The sequence below is a fragment of the Pleurodeles waltl genome, chromosome 12, assembly GCF_031143425.1.
Source record: "Pleurodeles waltl isolate 20211129_DDA chromosome 12, aPleWal1.hap1.20221129, whole genome shotgun sequence".
Classification (NCBI taxonomy): domain Eukaryota; kingdom Metazoa; phylum Chordata; class Amphibia; order Caudata; family Salamandridae; genus Pleurodeles; species Pleurodeles waltl.
In genome coordinates, this window is record NC_090451.1 from 291,308,406 (window position 1) to 291,332,840 (window position 24,435).

General features: G+C 40.9%; 1 long non-coding RNA gene across 2 annotated transcripts in view; it reads right to left on the reverse strand.

The window, feature by feature from the left end:
- LOC138268179 (uncharacterized) overlaps window positions 1-24,435 on the reverse strand; it is a 279,010-nt gene that overhangs the window by 63,474 nt on the left and 191,101 nt on the right. For both annotated transcript variants that reach the window (XR_011199950.1, XR_011199949.1), the window contains exon 2: window positions 6,982-7,073. This is a non-coding gene — a long non-coding RNA (uncharacterized lncRNA). The remainder of the gene's footprint in view (window positions 1-6,981; window positions 7,074-24,435) is intronic.

Here is a 24,435-nt window from a genome sequence, read left to right on the forward strand (position 1 = left end):
TAATAAGGGATACCTGGGCCTGGTGCAAGGTGTAAGTACCCCTTGGTACTCACTACAAGCCAGTCCAGCCTCCTACAGTCATCCAAGTGGAGACTGACCTCTTCTTTGAGGAAAATAAAGATTCTGTTGACTCAATAGTCATGTTAAGGGAAGCTTACAAAACAGTCTTAAGAGATAGAGCACAGAATTTGGTTGCCCAAAAAAAGAAGCAAGAAAAGGCAGAACTAAAGAGCTTAGAATGACAAATAATCCACCTAGAGGAGCAGACTGTCCATTCAGTGGACCCACTGCCGTTGAGACAGCTAGAAACCTTCCACACAAAGTACGGGGACCTGGTGCAAGATAACATTAGACAGCAGTGTGTGGCACCCTTGCACCAGTTTTACGAAGTCAGAGATAAAGTTGGAAAAATGCTGGCCTGGATCGGAGAAATAGAAGCCAGATGGGTCAGTCAGATGTGGGATGCCGAGGGAGTCAATCACACCCAGGACACTCCGATTGTGCACACATTTGCTACTTACTACAGTTTATTTTACAAATCCCACCTGTTCAGTGACCATGCAGCTATCACTCAGTATCTAGATGCCATTCTGACCCCGGTGCTAGTGCCTGGAGAGGTCAAAGCCCTCGAGAGTGACTTCACCTTTGCTGACATAAAGAAAGAGGTCTCCAGGCTCAGGACGGGTGAAACCCCAGGGCCCAATGGCATACCTGCTGGGTTTTAAATACATTACATTGATATTCTGGGTCTCAATTTGTTAAAACTTGTTAAGGAAATAAACAAAACAGCTATAATGTTGCCAGACCTCTGGACAGCCTTCATCACAGTACTCCATAAAGAGAGTAAACTGCAGGACGGATGTGCCGCTTATCACCCAATATCGCTCTTAAATGTAAAAATTCTGGCCACTATTTTGGCTACACTGTTGCTCTGAGTCAAAACACCCCTCATTCATTGGAACCAGTCCGGGTTAATGCCAGAGCATTCCACCCATATGAACCTACGCCACACCCACACTTGGATATCAGTGGTTAAAAACCAACCGTCCCCTCATGTCTTCTTGTCCCTAGATGCAGAGAAGGCAAATTTGGATTGGGCATAAATATTGATATCAATCCTTTACTGAGACTCTAAGGTGACAGTCCATGTCAATAGGTTGTCATCTTCTGAGTTTTCTTTTGGCATAGGGGCCCAGCAGAAATGCCCCCTCTCCCCTCTTGTATTTGCCCTTACGATGGAGTCCTTGGTGTGTAAGGTCCAGATGCACCCAAATAGCTGACGCTTCTGGGTCACAGCTACAGATGAAGTGGAGGAGAAGGTTTCACTCTATGCAGATGATATTGTTTTGTACATCACTTAACCCCTGAGCACTCTCCCCACCCTAATCCACATTTTTGGAGAGTACGGGCACCTTCAGAGTACAAAATGAATTAGGACATGTCCACTATATTCTCTGCAGGGATTACTCAAAACTGCCCCCCAACAATGGGCAATCTAAAAGTGGCCCTTGGGGGCTTTAAATACCTTGGTATCTCTATCACACCCCACATAGAAGCCTGTTACCACTATAAGCTTGGAAGGGTGGTGTCAATGCTTCCAAAAAGATGCAGACAGGTGGAGGGATCTCTCTTTGTCACTATTGGGGCAGATGGCCCTTTTCAAGATGATTACCCTGCCACAACTACTGTACGCCCTTCAAATTACATACTTCTCACTCCCAAGAACACATTCTCCACTATTCATGGGGAAGTGTGGTCTCTTTTGTGACAGGGTGGACACCCAAGAATAGCTCTGAAGACCCTAAAGCAAAACCAATAAAATGGAGGCATTGCTCTCCCAGATATGGAGACCTACTACTGGGCGGCTCACTTAATCCCAGTTAGTGACTTGGTCCATATACCACAGGACCATCCCACATATAGACTAAAAAGAGGCACCCTGGTCAGCCTTTCTTACCTACATTACCTCTATGGTGGCAAACAAACAACGCCTGCTCCCGGTAACCCAGGTATCATTGGAAGTATGAGTAGGGCAACGAAGATGATTGGTTTGGCCCAAAAGATTACAAAGGCAACACCACTCTGGAAGGGATCATGTCTGTCTGAGATTACCAAATTGCAAGGCTTTGGGGCATGGGACCTAATTGCAGTCTCTGTGATTAGGGACATCCTTGACAATGGGGAGTTGAAATCATTGGTGTCTTTTTGTTTCAACTATAAATTGCACAACTCCCAGTTTTTTAAATGTGTGCAATTAAAACATTCCTGGAACTCTGAGGGCCTCACAGTCACTGATATCCCGGACCACACCCTACTAGAGGGAATACTGTTGCCAGAGAAACTCACGTAGGGGGCTATACCACTCACATATTGCACACTGAACCACAAAATGCCAGACAACTTACAGTGTCAGAGACCACTGGAGGAGGGATGTGGGTGACCTTGAGCATATTGATTGGGAGGCAGCACTGATGCATCCTAGGGAGTTTGCTATCAAATCCCGGTTGCGCCTTATTCAATACAAAATCCTGCACAGTGTGTGCTATGACAGGGCTAAACTACACGCAATGGATAAAGCGAAATGGCCCGAAAGTTGCAGGTGTTACCATGACAGAGGACATTTCATACACACATTATGACACTGCCCCATATTCAGGAATATTGGAAGGCAATCCTGGTAGAACTCGGCAGCATCCTGGAGGTGACACCCCCAACTGACTCCAAATATGTCATATTGGATATCCCAAATGATGTAGACATTCCAAGACCCCACCTTCTCTTTAGTGCTCTGGGACTTGTAGTTACAAAACATGATGTAGCATGAACGTGGGCGGGCGACGGAAGACCTGAACCTTCAAGAATGGAAGAGAGATTTGGATCTTTACATGGCTCCTGAGAAGGTAACATATGCCAGTAGGGGCTGTCCCCGAAAATTTCATAAGGTATGGAGCCGGTGGATTAGCTATTATAGGTTTGATCTGGTGGACGGTGGCCGGGGCGGTGCACTATACAAAGGAGTACACGAACAACACAGAAGACCCGGAGACAGTGTGGGTAATACTCAAGTCAGTTGCACTGAAGAGGAGTGTGAGAGATTATAGGTGTCTATGTTGTACCTCTATGACAACTGTGCACTGCCAATTGCAAGTGAATGTACTGTACTATGTTATACCACACTCCATATATATGTCATCCACACCATTATTTTTTATGTTGTTTTTTCCAATGTTGTTACAATGAAAAATGCAAAATAAATAAGATACTTAAAGAAAAAAACAATGGCTTCAATCTCAGAGACGATATTTGCCTATGGGTTAGCAGTCACAAAAGCAGTAAAAAGAATAAGCTATTTCAAATAGAATTCCTCATGCACTTTGCCTTGTATTGACATTTTAATTAAGTCTGTATTATTCTTTTGGGGAATCTCTGCTTTTAAATAGAAGTCATTTAATATGCAACATTGACAGAATGTAATAGATGAATAGAGACTTCTATTCCCACATGTGCTGCGGTACTTAGCGATTCTTTTGTAATAAGTAATGTGAGGGGATCCGTTTCTGGGTTACATTTATCCAGATCACGCTCTACTTTCTTCAATACGTGGTTTTACAAAACGAATGAAAAGGATACCGTGTACGTTCACGGTGAAAAGAAGAACCCACGTACAAATATATCATTGCATTCTACTGGTGCAAAGCTGGTGTGGCCCGAATTATGTTTTTTGTGTCAGAACAAGTATAGTTTCCATGTGACAAGGGACAAACAAGTTCATATGAACAATGCTCTGGCAAATAAGACGTTTAACAAGGTATATTTTGACGTATGATTGATTTGTGGCAGCTCTTTTGAGTGTACACCTTGAATTAGTTACTATCTGTTGTAACTACGGGTCAAGTAGAAATGGTCTGTGGTGACCTCCCTCACTTGTATAATCGAAGGGCGCACTGCCTCAGAAGTTTACTTGGTATCTTTCGTGGGTTACTGGTGCTGCCTCCTGTTGGAGATTCATCAGAAATGCTACACCCTGCTCTGGACACAGTTTGTTTGATTTACAACTCCATACAATACTTACTTGCATCCCGTATAGTTGTACTAAGAGACCCAGTCTACCAAGTATGTGTGTAAAGATTATTATAATCTCGAGTTTAGTGTGGAAAAAGAATTACCACCCAGGCACTTTTGATGCCATATGTCATAAAATATACATTCATGCAAAACATGAAAAACAGAGCAAGTCCATTAGCTCCATGGTTGATCAATATGTGCCTGTGGATCGAGAACATGGCATTTTCACATGTGCATATGGCACAAACTCATTTCCCACTTTTCGCTGTATTTACTCCTGAAAAAATGCAAAATAATTTGTTTAAAGATTTCAAATATAAAAATGGTATTTTGACAAAAATCATCCTGTTCCTTATTTAATAACACAAACAGAAAAAAACACTATAGCAAATTAAACCTGACCTATGCTTTCATATTTGTGTAAGCACTAATATCTCTTTTATGTTTCTGTGATTTAAAAGATATACATGTGTTCTATTTAGTGAGTTAATCTATTTTCTCCTGTGTTTCCATGATACAAAAAGGTTCCCTTACCAGGGACTGAATCAAACTCTATTTGCCCCATTTTGTATTATCAGATCTTCCAATCATAGTATCTCACATTTATGATCTATGTGACTCATGGAAACACATTGTATATATTCTAGTATTTATCGACTGAGGTATCCACGTGCTTACTCTTATAAAGTGAAATTATAGGTTGGTAACTGTCAATAACAGGGTTGTTTTCCATTGAGGGACTCAAACAGCAATCCATTAGACAATGAGTTGTCTGTGATATCACAGGAAATTGTGAAGTATAAAACTCCATATTAGTTAAGGCTATCCATTAACAATTATATATGCTGTACTTAGCTACTCCAACTCCTTATCACCTCTAAGCTAATCCCTTGGGTAACTACTGCACAGGGGAGAAGTAGTCATGCTAAACATGGCCTCACGTCCTCCAGCATCCCTCTCTGTATCATTAAATTAGTCTATATTTTGCCCATCACCCACCTTAAGTACACTGTGGTTATCTGCTCCAAATATTTAAAAAACCCATACCTGACATTCTTTAAAGCTCCCGTGCCACCCTGGGCTGACTCCCAAATACACAAACAATGCTGTCATCCTGGCATTCTGCCCCCCTCTACCACTACCCGTAAAACCACCCTTCAAAAACCATCTCAATGATTAAAAGATCAAATACTTGGGATCTTGTCAGTTACCACCACAACAACCTTGGTAACTCTCTTGTGCATGCTTCTGAAAAACTATTTTAAAAATGTAACATATGGCATCCTGCCACCTTGTTGCACTGTACTATCAGCCTTATATTCCACAATCCGGGCCATAGCTAGATATTAGTGGGTGAGATACTCCATCACAACCATGTCGGATATCCCATCCGCCGAAATCTAAATCCTATAGGGTAAAATGGGAATTAGATTTCGGTGGCCGGATGACAATCAGCACTGTGATGGAGTAACTCGTCCTCCAATATCTAAATCAGGCCTTTAATCTGAACCATACTTTCAGTGGGAGCAAAGAGCTGGCACCATGCTTGCAGCAGCCTGAGAGTTCGGCTTTGAGAGTGCTCACTACACAGCCCGGTCAGAAATGGTTCTGCAAGACCAATCTGCACCGACCAGCATCTGAAAACAAATGGGGTAGTTGTTGATCCCAGAATTCCACCTACATTGCCCTATGTTCCTTGGTTCTGCAGAGAATCAAGAGAAGAAAGCAAAGGGATGTCACATATAGACATTCAACTGCCATATAAATCGCATGTCTCAGGCATGAGGACACTGAGCATTTAGAGTAGTCCGCAAAACAGTGTCCATCAGAGCACTGGTTAAAGCCTAGTTTTACACTGCTTTGACATCAGAGTAGTGAAAATCAAACCTCATTTTTATCGGTCTTCCATTAGAGTAGTTTGTAATCTGATTTAGAATCCAATGTTAGTGACAACAGACAACCAAGTGGAAATGGCCTAGGAAGATGCCGAAGTGCATAGCAAATCTGCAAACCACTAAACTGTTCAAATAATTTTGCGTTAACACCTCTTCACTTAAGACATGCTTATTAACCAAAGATTAGCCTAACTTGCCTACTGTCATTTATTGAAGTATTGTCAATATTCATTCAATTTCAGCCTTTTTGGGGTAGAGCCCTAAGCGCTCTGGCCCCTGTTGTAATCTCTCTATGGGCTTTTAACCATGCCTATGTCACGGCCATCAGTTTGGTTGGTTCATGGGCTTGCCTTTTAAAATTTGCTTGATTTCATTATTGAAAGGCATGCATACGTCGTGACTTTTCCGGTGTTTAGCCCTCCTCGAGTGCACTGGTAAAACACTGAAAACATAAGAGGATCCATGTTTTCTGCATGGATCTAGACTACTTTTTCTTTTTATTTCCTACACAGTGCGATCTCGCTGGGCAGTAGTTGAGCGCTTTGCATGACATCGACCCTGTTACATGCATAATTGCACTTTTGCCGGTTAGAAGTAGAATTGCCCTTTTCCTGATTGGTTTGACTGCTAGAGAAGTTCTGTTTCCTTTTGTTTGTCTGTTTCATGCTCATGGTGGCCGTCGGCTCGCTTAGGTGAAACTGTTTTACTTTTCATTTACAGTTTATGTGGCAAGAAAAGTCTGGTTAGGAGTTTACAACTCAAGCAAATGCGAGACCCATTGCAGTGCAAATGCTTCTTTAATTATGGGATTATACAGAACTACAGCACCATTTGTTTAAAAAAAATGTGGGTTATTATATTTGCCATTTTATATAGTGTGAAGAAGTCACAACGGGAGTCCTGGTGCTGCATACAAGAATGGTTACATACTGCATCTACACATTTTACATAAACAAGACCAGGCCGCATATAACAGTTTATGCAAGATGTGTGTACCTGGATTATAAACAGTGATACTTACAATATTGCTGCTGGTTTACCATCAACGTATGCCCAAGGACCTCTGACCCTTCTTCCAAAATGGGCACCGCCAGTAACCAATGTGCTCACTTCCTGAAAATAACAATGCACTTTCATCATGTGCCTATTAAAGACTGGACAAATATCCCCTGAGCTCAATGCACATATTACAGACAATGTAAAGTACTCCTTGGTGACTCATAATATCTTTATAATGTACAGCTGACTGTACAGTTTTATGTAATTGTTATCCCTGCTTATGAAAGGTACAGTATCCAATGACATCTCTATTTGACAAATTAGAAAAGAGCTGTGACGTGCAGGATGCAGAGGAGAAATGCAGTCTTGACAGGATTAATCGCTTCTCAGAGACTTCTCATCAAGCATCGCTGTTTAATTGTGCTTACTTGGTTCACACGAGTGATCATAGCAACCTATTGAACCAGAGCCATGTTGGTTCTGACTTTAAAGTGTTTTAGTACCATTTGGGGTAAGCATATTTCACTGGGTTATTTAAGTGTTAGGGTGAAATGGACTGTTGGTTCAGCTGAAAACTATGTAACATTCGTATATGTCAAGTACTTCTTCACTGCCATTTGGATTTACTGCTTTTGCTGCTATTTTATGCATGAAAACAAAAAGAATAAATGATAGACGGAATGCTGAACAATGCAAACGTTCACTCTAAATCACAGGTCTGGGTTTAATCCATTGTTTTTTTGTTCACCACACCACCCCAGTTGGGACCCAGCCATATGCAAATCAGTCTTGACTCTGCTCACCATGGAACAGTCCAGCCCGAACTGCCAGACCAGGTCCTCCCTGGAACGAAAACAAGCATCCTGGACTGGTTTCAGGGTATCACCCTTCATCAGCCAGGCTAGTTTGAATCCAGTGGCACAGTGAGCACAGGACCCACGTCTGGACATACCCTTCCCATGTGAGGTGACAAAAGTGAAAAGAACAGATGATGAACAGAATTGCTGGAGAATGCAAACATGGTCCTGTGCTTGCCATGCCACCGGATTCAAGCTAGCCTTGCTGATAAGGGGCGATGAGGGATGATACCACTGCAACAAAGAGAAGACATCTGCCACTATCATCTCTAGCCTCCTTATTTGTAAACCACCTGGGGTTGAGGCTTGCCCTGGAGAATTCTGCAAGGTTAACAGAACTATGTTAGTACCCCGGTTCCTGTAGTATTTAAAGAGGAAGAGGCTTATGGTAATTGGTGTCCAATCTAAAACAAGACTTCAATGTTGTTAATACCCAAAACAGGTAAAATATGTTGCAAAGCCCCAGTTACCACCCGCTATCATTGATTAAGGTGAATGTCAAACTTCACACAGAGGACATGATCCACAATGATAAACTTACACTTTTGGGTAAGTTTGGAATTGTTTGCTATTCACAACGGAATTTGTGAGTAGTATTTTTTAAGAGTGTGGAGTCTCCACACATAAAAAGACCTATCTTTTTACATGTGCATTCATAAATGTCTTTGGGAATAACAAGCAATCATAAACTTACAAAGAAGTGTAAGTTTACCTTTGTGAACAGGCTCTGAGTGATTCTGTCACTGGTACATAACTCACAGGTGGGCTTTGTTCTTGGTTGAATGTGAAGAAACCATATGCAGATTTTAGCCATCTGTTTTGGAAGACCAGACACATACCAGAGGAGTCACTTGATGAAGAAAAAGCCTTTGACTGTGTTGAGTGAATGGAATTATGTAATCTGTACACTGTAAGGTTTGGGCTAGGACAAGATTTCAGACTAAATGCTTGGTGGCCCCACAACTCACAATTCTCATAAATCCACTGTAGGGGCTTTCTCTACTAAACCACACAGATTTGCAGAGGTATGGTGGAAGGATATCTACTATTGCACTTACTTTTCTCACTTGTCACGGCAGATACTTGTGACACCACTCTATGCTGCTGATGACCTCCTAACAATAATCAAGCCAAAGTCAACCATTGAAGCTTTGATTTCTCTTATACAGCCCTCACTAGTCTGTGAATATAAAATAAACTGGAGCAAAAGCGAATCATTACCAGTGACTCGTCTGACAACTAGGGAGAGTGCCTGTGGCTACACCACGACCTGGGTCCACAAAGGTCTCAAGTTATGAGGGGCATGTGTAACCATAGTCTAAAGAAAATGGTTGTGGACAATCGTGATTCTCTAATTCATCAGACCAAGACTGAATTTCTAAAATGGACACATCTTAAAGTAACATAGTGGATAAGGGCCACAGAAAACATGACTGTAAAACTGGGTACAACTTCATTTTTGGGGTCTTACTCTCAAGACCATACTGGCCAAGATACATTCTGATATGAAGCACTCTGAGGTGCGAGATACCCTATGCAGAAACTGGAGGCAGATTGGGTTTACCATGCATGACAAGCAATTACTTAGCACACCTTCTCTCCCACCTTTTGGACTTCTTGCAACACTGTGGGTACACAGAAAAAGAGAAGCAATCCAATGCTTTGAGGAACTATTACCTGTGTACGTACACCACACCATATTGGTGTGGTAGTGCACCATCATTTACAGACAGTAGATTTCTATCAAAATGGCCACAACATTCACACTGACATGCAGTTTTACTGGTAAAACTATTTAATGCACAAACAGAATGTTGCGGAAATCGGCTGTAAGCAATTATTTACCATTCACACATCTCAAGTAAAGTTTATTGATTTGTTTGGATCCTACTAAAATCCTTTTTTCTCTCATACATCAGAAGTACAAACATTTTTATTTTTGTGCTTTCCTAAGTGCTAATGTATTTTGAAATATTTGTAGTTATTTTGCAAGTATTTAAATGTTGTGTGTTAGAAAACAACTGGCATCCTACAGCCTTTCCTTTCTCACTCCCTGTACCCAAGCAAGATTGTCATATAGTTCACTTAACAAAATACTCTAACTGTGCAATTGGAGAAAGAAAAGTAAACACTGTTCCCCATGTTAAAATAATAAGCAGCAATTTGTCAGAAGACATAACCTAATGTTTGAACTCTGTCTTTGAACCAAGCAAAGGTGACCAAAAAAACTAAACTTAAAGGAAACTTTATTGCTCATGCACCTTCTGAACTCCAGCATTGGCAATTTGGGTGTGCTGCAGCACCCACACACCCCTACTACCACAGCCTATGTTCTTACACCATTGGAAAAAGATGATGCTGTCTATTCCATGCTTATGGAACTGGCATGGATTGAGCATTGCGCAAGACTTATTTAAAAGCTTCATGACAAATATGATGTTTTACCCAGTCTGAGGACCCTTCCTTGATGACAGGGATAAGGACAAGTTGTGGTGGGATCCCCAAGGTACTGCAGTATCCCTGGTAGTAGATATTAATGGAAGCTAAAGAATATTGTGAACTCCAGTGCTAGGCCTAAGGGTGACACGTGTATAGTGTGCTGGTATCCTTGAGCTTATATTGACTGTCAGACCTGTCAACCTTAGGGTGGTGTTCCCCCAGACTTTTGGCCTCCTATTCTCCATTTTGCTAGACCTATTTTTGTTGGCCTTAGGACTCTGACCCGCTAACCAGTACTAAAGATCATGTGCTCACTCTTTAAAATATGGTAAAATTGACTTATCCCCCAATTGGTGTATATAATTTATTTATAAGTCCCTAGTAATGTGCACTACGTCTGCTTAGGGCCTGTAAATTATATGCTAATAGTAGGCCTGTAGCACTGATGGTACCAGCCACTGAAGTAGCCCATAAAACATGTCTCAGGCCTGCACTGTAGAGCCTGTGTGTGCAGTATGCACTGCCATGTCGACCTGGCAAAATAAACACTTTTCCTGGCCCAAACATTCCTCATTAATACAAATGTCTCTGCTAGGATAGGCCCTGGACAGCCTAGAGGGCAGGGTACAATGTAGTCAAAGAGTAGGACATGTACCTCTTAGTTTTACATGTCCGAATAGTGAAAAATCTTAGATTCATTTTTCACTACTGCAAGGACTGTCTCTTCTATAGCATAACATTGCAGTTGCTTTATTGCATCTTGTAACTATAGCTTCCAAATGAGAAGAGATGATCCCTTCATATTTAATGTCTCTGAAATTACAATTTAAAATCCTAATTTACAGTGAAGTAAAATTTTAAATTGTAGTTCTGAGAATGCTACTTTTAGAAAGTCTGCATTTTTGCCCTAATTTTTGTGGTGCCTATACACTGTCTCTGATCCCATGGCTGAATGTAGTTGGAAGTTAAGTTTTCTGTATTCCTCCTAGACAGCTACACACAATGGGAGCTTAGGTGTCACTTAATGTGTCATCCTCTGCAGGATGGATGGGAGGAGCTGAACACAGCCTTAATTACACCTGAATAGGCTGAGTCCTGTCCAAACACAAAGGGCTTAACAACCCAGTATGATCACTCTACTCAGCTCAGAGCAAGGCAGGGGAGGAAGGAGATCCTTTGCACTTCAAAGTCACTGTCTAGAAGTTTATCCCACCTTCCAGAACCAGGACATCAAAGTATAAATACTGGACCTCAGACCCCACCACTTCAGTACACATCTGGACCTATGCATACTCTACCATGAATAAGGACTGCTGTGCTGCTGAAGGCCTGCCACTCTACTGCACTGATGTTTTGCTGGACTCCTGCTTTACAATGCTTACCTGTGCCTACTGCCCTCTTGCCTGGAAGTGCGAAAGGATTGGACCTGCATTTGTCCATCCCACAATCCAGAGTGACTCCCAGGGCTAGTTGACTGGCCTCCTGATCTGAAGTCTCAGGGACAGAAGAGACTTCCAAACACCATGCTCCTGCACTTGAACTCTGTTCACTGTTAGTCTGCCCTGTCAAGTGGTGCCACTCTAGTCCTGGATCCCTGGAAGTGGGCCTGAGGTGTTTTGCTCCAGTGGAACGGACACATCCTCTGCTGCAGGTGCAGAACAGACACATTGCTGCTGGTGCATGGAAAACCTTGGCATATCACCTCTAGTCCTTGGGTCAGGACAAACACAACCAGAATTCCATCTCTGCTTTACCTCACATCTTAAAACCAGCATATTTGCCTTTGGTGTTTTTAACAGTACAAGGTCCACACATCATTGTCGATGGGAGCCTCTATGATAAAACTTCACTTCACAACCCCTGTGTTCATCGGAACTGACACATTGCCGCAACTGTCTAATGCATCCGCAGCATTGACGCATCAGGAACTCACACTGCAGCCTCACTGCATCTCAGAACCAATGCATTGCTGCTGGTGTGTGGTGAAAAGTGAGGCATCCCCTGTATGGAGTGTTTGGAATTGACACATCGCTCTGCAACCCGGATTTAAGGAACTTTGGTTCAGTGTGGCCCAACTGGGTCCCTGTAGCCGACCTGCGCTCCTTCAAACTGGGCCTGAACCTTTGACTTTGTTCCAGTCCGGTGTGACCAGATCCTTGGTTGGCACTTTTTGGTTGCCAGCACCTTTTTACAGATTAATCTTTAAAAATTCAGAATTCCAGTTCTGCTTGTTGTATTTTTATTGCCTTGGTCTTGATTTATTTCTAGTTTTCTGAGGTGGTGCGGGAACTATTTTGGTGTGCTGTTTCACTGTTTTACTGTTTGAAGCGTTGCACAAATACTGAACACATTGTTTCCAGGTAAAGTCTGACTGCTCTGAGATAAGCTACCAGGGGGTTTAGCACCGGTTAATTTGGGGTTTACTTGTGCCTTACCCTGACTAGGATTGTGGTTGCTGCTTGATGACACTAACACACTCTGGCTAGAACAGAAGATTCCGCACTTTTGAATGATTGTCATTCCTGATGTGCCTTACTTTGCCTTTGCTCTTGTTCTCATTCTATCTCTCTAGATTATGGCACATATGTACTCATTAATGCACCGTATTTCCCTCTTGTAGTGACTTCACTATTTTAGAGATTATTGTATTCTCTTCACTATTTAGAGATTATTGTATGAAAACTCAACAATACAGTTCACAATTGACTTTGCTGATCCAAAGAGATACTGGAATAATATTTATTTTTCAAATTTGGTTCAATTATTGTTCCATCCTGTTGTAGACCTAATTCAGAAAATATACGTGAGCTGATACTGTTCAATTACTACTTGACTGTTAAAAAATAAGGAAATGTTGCAAACGGAAAAAAGGAAAAATATGCTTGCTGTTTAGGTTTATACCCACTATCCTTGCCAGCAAATAAACCTGGAATCATACTTTCAAATGAGAATCCAAATCTGCTTTCTTTACTACAAACAAATGTGGCAGCTATTGTAGCTTGCTGGAGATCTCTTGCTGGCAGTTAGATCACACCTGCATCAGTCAACCTTTGAGTAGGGGGATACAAGGCTGTATTGGCCATACTGGGCATTGGGTACTTCCATGGGAAGCAGAAAGGGTTGGGTGGGGGGCTGCATTTGTCACTGGAGCTGGTTTTGTAGCAGTGCTTCAGTCTAAAATGCCCCACAGAGTTCCTTTTATATCCAACAGTTTTCAGGCAACAATAAAAGTGCCAAGATAACTCTGGTGATTAATGTACCTGCTGGATAGAGAGCTAGGTTTTGTCTAGAGGCAGTTATGACTTATCTACGGTAGTGCAGAAGATTAATATGCCTGCTGTAAAGAATAAGTACTATGCAGATCACAGAACACTTTTTTATGTGCATAGCTCAGTAGGATATTATTTTTGTCACAGAGCTCCTTTTGTTACTGTGCAGTTTATAAGTTACAATCATAGTATAGCACAATGAGCTATTAACTGCCGTCAAGGAGCTGCATGCAAACTGCATGGTACAGTTTAGAAAGTTATGTTTTTTTCCCCCAGTTTTTGATTATCCTAATGTTGCTAAAAAGGGTTTATTTGGGTAGAAATACATTGTTATTAGACAAGTCAACCCTAAATAGTGAGTTGCGTTCTGGATCCTGTGTTTATGCTTCCTCAGACCAAACCTCTTAACAAATGCCTACCAGTCTGTATGAATGACAAGAATCCTACACCTTGTAATTTTCGTTGTCAACATTTTCTATACACTGATTTACACATGTATGATTCATTGTCTTGGTATATGTGCGATGTAAAGTGCTCCAACACCCTACGCTGGTAGGAGAGGCGATATAAAACAAATGAAATGCATGTGAGAGAGGGGCTATGGAGAAATGGGAGGCACTATTAGAGGGGAATGATGATGGAATCACTGAAGAGCCCCAATAAAGATTGAGGTATCTTGGTGTACTGTAAGGTCATCACATTCTATGCTTTAAAAACTAATGCAATTGAACATATAATGAAAATATGTAGTTGAATGCTCCATTTTTGACAAATGTTCTTTGGGAAGGACCCCACAAGCTCCAATGTAATGGTCAGACTCTCTTTCTATGCACCCTACGGGAGCTGCTCTGGCAAAATTTGCCAGGGCTGCTCTGGGTTCCCAGTTCAGCCCTGGGAAGATGGTGGGCAGGTTTTACATCCTATCATATTTTGTAACACTTCCACTTCCGGCAATTTGCAACAATTCATGGTGCTGATCAGCAAGGATCTGTTCATGTTTACTCTTAATCTAAAAGTTTGACTGACGTGCAGTGCACGCTAAGCAATTCGAATCACTTAGCATGTTCTGAACTCTATTGCTGCACATCATTGCTATATTTATGGGTATCTGTAGCCTGAATCAAAATGATTTTAACTTGAAGAAACGTATACTGCTCTTCTCCAGGTAAGCTTATTCTATCCAGATAGATGATTATCAAACACATTCTGCATTATTATAAAAAATCATCGACACACACTTGGTCCACCACACATGATCGGTACAAACCAATTCTCTACCATGTTGTGGCCATTCTACTTCATCTCCGGGAGTGCCATCAATGGCCTGATGTGTGGAAGCAGGGCCGGCTTTTGGGCGGTGCGACCGCACCGGGCGCTGACCTCAGGGGTGCGCTGTGTTTAGCAATAACTTCCAAAACCTGAGATTTAAAAACACCTGCTGAAAAGTTCCTTGTGAGTTTAGCCTTCCAGAAGCAATTAAAATGTTAAGATATCTCTTGTGATTAATGTTCATGCTAGAGAGAGAGATGGAAGTTTTGCCTAGTGGCAGCATTTACTCAACATAAACCAGCATAGAGAGTTAATATGCCTGCTGCAAAAAAGAGAACTATGGGGCATATTTAAGAAAACTGGTGCAGGCATAATGTAGCGCAAAGGGTTACAAAGTGGCGCAATGCATGCATTGCGCCTCTTTGTAAATATGGCGCAGCATTTTTGGCATTCTAACGCCACATTAGTTTGAAAAAATGACAATAATGTGGTGTTAGAATGGCACTAGGGGCTCTTAAATATGCCCCTAAGGCACTGCTTGATTTGTGCTTGTTGTTTCCGGTGCAGAGCACCGTCACTTATTCTTGAGGGCCAGTGCTTATTTTTCTGCCTCAAGCATTTAATGCGAGAAAACGATATATATGGGGAAAGACGGAGGAAGAGAAAAATGAAAAAGCGTCACAATTGGAAAAAGCAGAAATCTGCAACAGTGAGCTGAAGGGGCAAGGAGTGCCTGTAAATGGATTTAACAGGCCTGAGATGGCTTAAGGATTACACTGCCTCTGTAGTCTATGTTCACACATTTAATTGCAGCAGCCGCATGTTTAAGAGGAGGGCTTTGGGCACTGGCACCTTTTTATTTACAAATTAAGCACTGCCCTTTGGGGCATATTTGAAAAATGTGGCACTGCACACAGTGCTGCGACACTTTTCTTGCATTCCTTAGCGTCCCCCTTAATGCCACCATGTTTGCGTCATATTTAAAATACGGCACCATGGCGGTAGTTAGGGGACTAGCGTCTGAAGTTTTTATGCTAGTCGAGCGCTTTGCAGGATTAGCATAAAGAATGTTGACGCTAATACTGTAAAGCACCCAGAGGCCCACTGTAACCAAAGGAAGCCGCCTTTTAATGCCTGCTCTGAGCAGGTGTTAAAAGTGCGGAAACAAATGACGCAAAGAAATCTGTCAGATTTCTTTGCGCCATTTTTTTTAGCTCCTCTAATGGAGGAATGCCCCCTTTGCATACATTATGCCTGGCACAGGCATAATATAGTGCAGAGGGTTACAAAGTGGCGCAATGCATGCATTGCGCCACTTTGCAAATATGGCGAAGCGTTTTTGGCCTTCTAACGCCATATTATCTTTAAAAAATTACACTAATGTGACGTTAGAATGGCACTAGGGGCTCTCAGATAAAAAAAAAGTGGTGCTGCACCACTTTTCTTGCGCCCTTTAGCGCTCCCCTAACTCGACCATGTGTGCGCTGTATTTAAAATACAGCGCAACATGGCGGTAGTTAGGATACTAATGTCAGAATTTTTGACACTAGTCCAGTGCTTGGCAGGATTACCGTGAAAAATGTTGACGCTAATCCTGCAAAGCACCCAGAGGCCGATTGTAATCAACAGACGCCTCATTTTCATGCCTGCTCTGAGCAGGCATTAAAAGTACCAGAAAAAAATGACACAAAGAAATCTGTCAGATTTCTTTGTGCCATTTTTTTGGGCCCCGCCTAACAGGGAATGCCACCTTTGCATACATTATGCTTGGCGCAGGTATAATGTAGCGCAAAGGGATACAAAGTGGAGCAATGCATTCATTAAGCCACTTTGTAAATATGGCACGTCATTTTTGGCCTTCTACAGCCACATTAGCATAAAAAAATGACGCTAATGTGGCGTTAGAAGGGCACTAGGGGGCTCTCAAATATGCCCCCATATTTTATGTGGCTAGCTGAGTGGATTGGTAAAGCCAGCCTTTACAAGTGCTTTAAAATTACGTGAATGTATGTGAAAGGCGAGCGATGGAGAGATGAAGGGCACATTTGCAGGAGGATAGTGAGTGAAACCGAGTAGGAGGTCATAGGGTGGGGGGCGCCACAATAAACCGTCGCTCAGAGCGCCACCAGTCCTAAAGCCGGCCCCGTGTGGAAGCAACACACTGCACTTGTTTGGTTTGATTAGACATGGTGATCTATGAAGTACATGTACGTTCCCGGTAATTTAAAATTCACATAATCAAAATGTGGGACGGCAAAGTAAAAAAACAGACGTTGATTAAATAAGTCCCAAGTTTACAAAAAAAGGCAAGCACGTAACAAATTTTAAATGCATATTCAAGTTAATTTGTGACTGCAGATGAACTTCGCCTCTTGCTTTGTGAAGGAGGATATTACATTTCCGTTAGATTGGGCTATTCTTTTTATTTTGGGACTTATGCTATATGTTAAACAAACAATTACAAAGTGACCAATCTCGACATTTCATAACATAAAAGAGATGAAGTTTGTTCTATCGTTCAAGAATTTTCACAGACAAAAGAACAAAAAGTTACCCTCCTTCCCAATACGGAAGTTAACATTTTGCGCAAATGGGACTGTTAGTAACTATACAGAGCATGTTGGGTAGGACGAAGATCAGCTTTGATAGCTGAAGAGCCGCAGCCTTCCATTATCACTGGATCTCTCTGTTTCTTAAACAAATTTGTGAGATGGGCGTGGTAGACAACTGGAAAAATGTTGCCCATGTTTTGACATGTTGATGATAGGGAGATGAAAAGGAATATGGAGACAGACTTTGCAGAAAAGTAAAATCGTGAACAGGAAAGTATTCATTCCATATTTGTTGTGTAACTCTATCTGGTTATATCGGAGTTGCGTCATTCAAGCTTTTACACATGAGCTAATTGAAACAGAGTGGATAGCATGCTGCATTATGCCATATGAAAAGTTTTTGCTGCACATTGATTTTGTTAGGGAACCCTACAAAAGGCTGCTCTGGTGATAAGATCACGTTAGAAAGAAATCCTAACCACTTGAGAATATGGTTGAAGTCAACATGAATGTTTTTCATTGCAAGTACACAAATTGTCATGTAAGATAAATACTATGGGATTTATGGGATAAATCCATGGAGTGACTTGCTTTGTGGGCTAAATGGATACCTCATGATGCAATTATGTATGCTCAAGCATCTGCAATGGCAAATCTCTGCAATGTTGAAGTTTAAATGTCAGTCAACTTAAAAAATACAAATGGGGCATACGCCAACTTGAGCACGCAATAGCTGTAGAGTGGGATTGCTACCACGCCCTAAGAAATCAATATACAGAGGCATAGCTTTACTATTATTGCGACAACGTGATGTTCCCTCAAAAGTTTCAGTGCTGGACTGTACGAACTATTAAACATTGTGCAGTTCCATATGTGCAAAGAGTCACTTGACAATTATGTCATTGGTCACATAATGATGATGTAATTGGTGGTGCTTGCATAAAAATAAAAAAAATGCTGATTTAGCTTGACTCCAAGCGTTGGACTATGGTGCAAGGATGAGGTAGCGAAGCCTGGCATGAGATTTTTATTCAAGGTTTAAACTGTATAATTTTGTGGCAGTCGTTCATTCCATGAGTAGTAATGCCAGGTCACGTCACGCTATTTTAGTTCATCTAACTGTTTGAAAATCAAATGGTGCTTGCATGGTTCCCATCCTGGTACACCCACTCCTTTTGCATAGATTACAGGGTTGTGGGGACTCTGCGGTACAAAGATATATTGGTGCAATGTTCGAGTAATCTTTTGTTGCATAAACGTTTTGTTCACATAGAAGTGTATCTGCGCTGTTATTTCACTGCTTTGCTTTGCCATGCACAGTGCAGGTGACCACACAAACATAAAACAAAACTGAGCATGAGAAGCGAAGCCACACAATATTAAGACTTGGATATCTGCACTCAGAGGGTTCTTTAAAAGACCTTACTAAAATCACTATTTTGTTACTGTTTCCTATGCACCACAATCGGACACAATCAATGTCATAAATTAACAAAGTTGACTGTAAAGTTCCTTTTAAAGTAAATACCGCAATCTCCTTATGCATAGTTTGACTCAGAGCGTTTATTTCATTGGTACCGGAGACATCATATTTATCATCTGTATTACACCGATTTAAATCGAGAAGACAAGGTTAATAAAATCTTTGATGAACACATGCATTTTTAACTTTTGTTTTAAAAGTGTGCGTGTGGTTTGTATGTACGTGTTATATGTAGCTTGTATACATGTATGTAGTTTGTACAGGGGTGCATGTAATGGCTGATGAAGCTGAAATGAAGGTTTTACATTTATTAGTGCATAAACGTAGTACTGCAATAATCAAGTGTGACTTTAACCGAACTAATAAAGATTGTACGGGGACAAAATGTGCCCTCAGAGTAGTTGCCGACATTTATAAGCGTGCTTTATATAACGTGATGTATTAGAATTGCACTAATCCGACATAATCATAAACGTGTGCTATGATTTGCTTGTTTGAAATGTTTTAGCTTAGCATAACTTTAGTGGAGGCTTCGGCCTAGTTGCCTGGTCTCACGGTTTAGATGCTCGTATTTTTCTAATGGAGGCCTTTTGTCGTCATGCTCACGTCTTCACAGTTCGAGGGTTATGAGTACATCTTTATCCGAGTAATGCAATTATCCTGATAATCCCTTCTAAGTTTGTGAATGTATTAATGCGAAAAATAGTAATTAACGTTTTCAGTCAAAGAAAAGCTGGGTGAGGAAAAAATGTTGTGAAAAAAGTTGACATTCCCAGTGCACAGAATAAAATAACTGTATTAAAATAACACTTTTTAGCACGTTGTGTTGAGCTGTGTATCACATTTGCAAAACAGTGCATCTTGAATAATGAAAATTATTTGATCGGAACAGCCTAGAATGGACATTAATCAAGGACTGTTTTTCTTTGCACATCATTAATGTTCATGTTTTGATATATGGCAAACTGCTCAAAATGGGATAAAAATATTGAAAACAGCACTTTGTGATCAACTTAATTATTTGGTTATGATACTATCACGAAAGTGTGCTAGAGATATAAATTGTAAAACGTATGTGAATATCTAACATATGGGTCGTCATTGCTCAGAAAATAGGACCATCAGAATAATATGATTAACTACAAGAAGTGACAAGGTATACGTCATCCTGTGTTAACATCACCAGGAAATTGGCTTTCATTCATTTTGTCATGGTACTCACAGAACATCCTAAAGTGCTGGTTAAATGTTTAGTTTTTGCTGTTACTGTTGATATATTACTGTCTGTGTATCAACAGTGAAGTACCGAGAGCATCAGTGATGAGAATAAAAAAGACCATGGAGGGGACAACCGAAAATCATGTGATCACTTTTTTAAAATTTGGTTTAACATCTTCCCTCTAATCACATTTCTTCTATTTTCTCATAACATTTTATTTAATGGGACATTGCACTTTATATGATCATTTCGAACCAAAAATGATCACTTTCTCACAGTCCTTGGTTGAGCAATTTGTTCCTCTTGTTACTAGATGAGACATTCTCGCAAACATCCTGAGACACTTTGCTGGCAGGGACATAAAATAATCAGAAAATGATAATTTTATATCAACAATTATTTTCTGTTTATCATTCACACTCAATAAATACCCTGTTGCTAGAATGTAGGAAAGCAATTTACTATTTTTTATCACTTCTCACATTTCCCATCCTGAAACACTCTGGTAAAATCTCAATAATTTATTCAAGTTCTCACATAAATATACCTCCTTTTCTTTTCACTCTAGTTCCATTGATATTGACAAAACTCTACCATAAAAATCAACCAGCCTTCTTATGTCTATTTCATACGTCCCTTGTACTCAAATCCACACGCATACTTTTGTTCAGTCGACCTCCAATCATAAACCTAAACAATGCTGTGATACCTGAAGGTAATCTCACATATGCTTTCTTTGAGTAGTCTGAAGATATGAAGGAAGCATAGAAGTGACCATCAATTCGAACACTTTTGCAAAGCAGGAAAGAATTGAGAGTGGTCTTTAGTTTGACATGAGTTCTGGTTTTACTCTTACCATGGCATCACATCCCACATTAGCTGGACTATGGTAATGTCTCACCATAGGTGGTTACGAACTGTCAGGCATCACAACTCTTCCACCACTTAAAACCCAAACATCATTATCATCTCTTTTAACGCCACCTGCTCTAATCCAACTCTACTCCTCTTCCTTGTACACTTTGACTTCATCCCATGTATCTGAAGCAGTTACCAAGAGATTGGAATTTGTCTCATCAGTGCCTTCATTGACAGGTTCTCCAATAAATGTGCCAGAGTTCAAAGCACAATATCTAGCTACTTCATTTGCATAATTATTGCCAACAATAATGTAGTCATTACCTTTGCGGTGTGGGGAGCACTTGACAAATGCAATCTGGGCAGGCAATCGAAATGCCTTCAACAGATTAAAGACTCTTTCTCCATTGTGAATTGGAGATCCAGAAGAGGTCATAGAAACCCTCTGGGTCCACAACTGTCTGAAGTCTTGAATGACACCAAAGCCATATTATCAGTGAAAATGGTCACCTTCAGCTGGTCTAGAACACAGGATGCTCTTGTAAGGGCAATTGATTTAGCCACTTGTGCGGAAAAGACTCCTTGAAGCCAGGAGGTGTCGATCACTTCTGAGACAGTACGGACTGCATAGGCAGCTCTCAAAATTCCTTCATGATCTCTTAAGCAGGAGCCATCAACAGACATTACATGGTCGTATTCTGGAAATGGCATAACTTAGATGTCAGGTCTCAGCTTGATGCATAATTCACAACATCTGAACAGTCATGCCCAATTTCAACAACAGTTTATATAACAGGCAAATGAGAAAGTGTAGCAGGATTCAATGTCAGGCAATGTTTTAGTGTGATGTTAGGAGCGGCCAAGATCATCTGCTCATACCTCATCAACCTGCTGCTTGTAAAATGCTGGGTCTTGGTGCAGGTTAACAAAAGTTCTACTGAATGGGTAACAGAAACATTCAAAGGATAACCCTCAACAATGCTCTTGCACTGTTCTATACTGACACCAATTGATGCCACAGCTTTGAGACAGCCGGGTAATACTGCAGCTACTGGATCAAGTGTAGCTGAAAAAATATGCCATAGGTCTGTGTGTGTTTCCATGTAACTGAGTTAGCACAGAGGGAGAGAACATCTCTCCCTCTCACTTAAGTACAAAATAAAAAATTTCTTGCAATTCGACATTCCCAAAGCAGGGGCATGACGACAGACTCTCAGGTCTTTGAATGCATGTATGCAGTTGTCATACAAAGATACCAATCAGGTACATCCTTGTGTGTCAGCCTCTGTAAAGACTTGGCCAAAAGAGAAAAGCTTGGTATGCAGTGACATTAGCCAACCATTCCAAAAAACATCCTGACTTCTTTCTGAGCTGTTGGGGGAATCATTTTCAGATTTGCTGAGATTCTCTCTTGTAACCCCTTCCTTGCACCTTTCTCAAGGTGAAGTCCAAGATAAACTACTTCTTCCTTACACTACTGCACTTTTGTCTGGGGACATTTATGTCTATTCTCGGCTAAGTGGTTCACCAGAGTAACTGTCTCTCTTTTGCAAGCTTCTTGAGTATTTTACGCCACTAACAGGTCATCAGTATATCGAATTGTGACTGAATGATAGGGCATCTGAAGGGACACAGATTATTTTTCAAGATTTGGTTAAAGATGAAAGGGCTCTCTGTATACCCTGGTGCAACTCAGCAAAATGCCAAAACACAACTGCTGAACCAAAACGAAAAAATAAATTAACTTTCCTCATGCACAGGTATGAAGACAAATGCTTGGCAAAGTCAATCCCATTGAACTACTCGGCTTCACATGGAATCTGTAATAAAATCACTGCTGGATTCTGTACCACGGAATAACAAGGAACTACAATTGTGTTAATCTTTTTAAGATCCTGGAATGTGCAACATTTTCTGTTGGGCTTCGGCAGTCCATAATGGAAGAGTTACATGGACTTCCCATTACTTTCTTTACTATCCCTTGCTCAATCATGGAATTAATCACTGGAGTAATCCATGCAATGGTTTTGGTTGTCAAATTGTACTGCAGGGTTCTTGGGTACTCAGCATTTGGCTTCATAATTATGTTGACAGACTCAACACCTTTAATGAGTCCTATCTCTTTTCCTGAAAAGTCCCAGACTTCAGGTAACACAGTATCTATCACTTCTGTGAGCAAGTCATTACATGTCAATATAGGGAACAGTGTGACGCTTGGGGTTTGAGTCGCAGTTTTGAATGCCACATCTTCATCATGTATCTGTATTTCAATGCCTCTTTGAGTGTCATAGATCGAACAGTTTGACTTGAAAGCAAGTCATGTCCAAGCAGACTCACAGTTCTCAAATCACACACCACAAATTGGTGATCATCTTCAAAGGCCCCTATTTTAACAGGTACAGCTTCTGTTACGGGGCTTGATAATTGCTTGGATCTTTTTTCCCCAGAGAGGGACAGGTCTAGAACCTCTGCTGTTCTCACAGTACAGCGGATAGCACTGGTGTTCAACCAAAAATGACACGTGTCTATTCTCGTTACCATCAATCTATGGACCATTCTGGTCTACCTCTAAGGATGTGCCAATTACTCCTACCCCGGCACCGTCATTGGGAACTATCTGAAAAGTACTTATCGTCCTTAGGGATCAAAGGGAATCGACTCATCATTTGGGTTTAATTTACATTCAGGACTTGATTTGAATTGTGTTGGGCAACATTTGAGTGTTGTTGGGGCATCAGAGTGTTTGGAACCTGCATCTGTTATCTTTGGGGCACATCAGAGTTCTGCATTTGTGGTCTCTGCAACTTTTTCTGTTTCAAATGCAATTCATTGCTGTACTACTTTGCACTTTAATTGATCTCATCAATTGGTTTGTTCTGCCAACAAACAAAAATGCTGCTGAATCATGTTATTTATCTCTGGATTCAATCTTTGTATGAATCTGAACACAAAATGTCCCATATCTTTCACTTCAATAGTCTCTGAACCACTGAAATGCTCGAAAGCCTGCAACAATCTCTCATAATAAGAATTAATTGACTCCTGAGTCGTTCTATCAATCGTCAGACAATCAATATCTTTAGGAGATATATTTTCGTTCAAAATGCAATCACCTGCTTGTCCCTTTTCATTACAATTTCGGATGGAGCCTTTGTTGACGGATGACTCATAGGTGGTTTTTCCGGTCAATCAACAGCTAATTTGTATTCAGTCCACAAATCACTCAGAACAACAATGTCAAATAATGTATTCACATCTTCAAATAGAAACTTTGAAAGTTTCCCAAATCGTTCAACCTGTCTGTACCATTTCATCTGATACTTCTTCTTTACCTATCGTCCTTCCCATCTTTCTAATTCACTAAATTTTTTATTGTAGCCAGTTAATTCCCTAATTTGCAACTTCATTCCTGGAGGCCTCATGTTCATAATGTCTTTGTCACCGAACCTAAACAATAGCTTTTCTGTAATACTTTTGATTTCTCTCAATCAACCTCATATTTCTAGGCTAAATCAACTAGTCTTGCATAG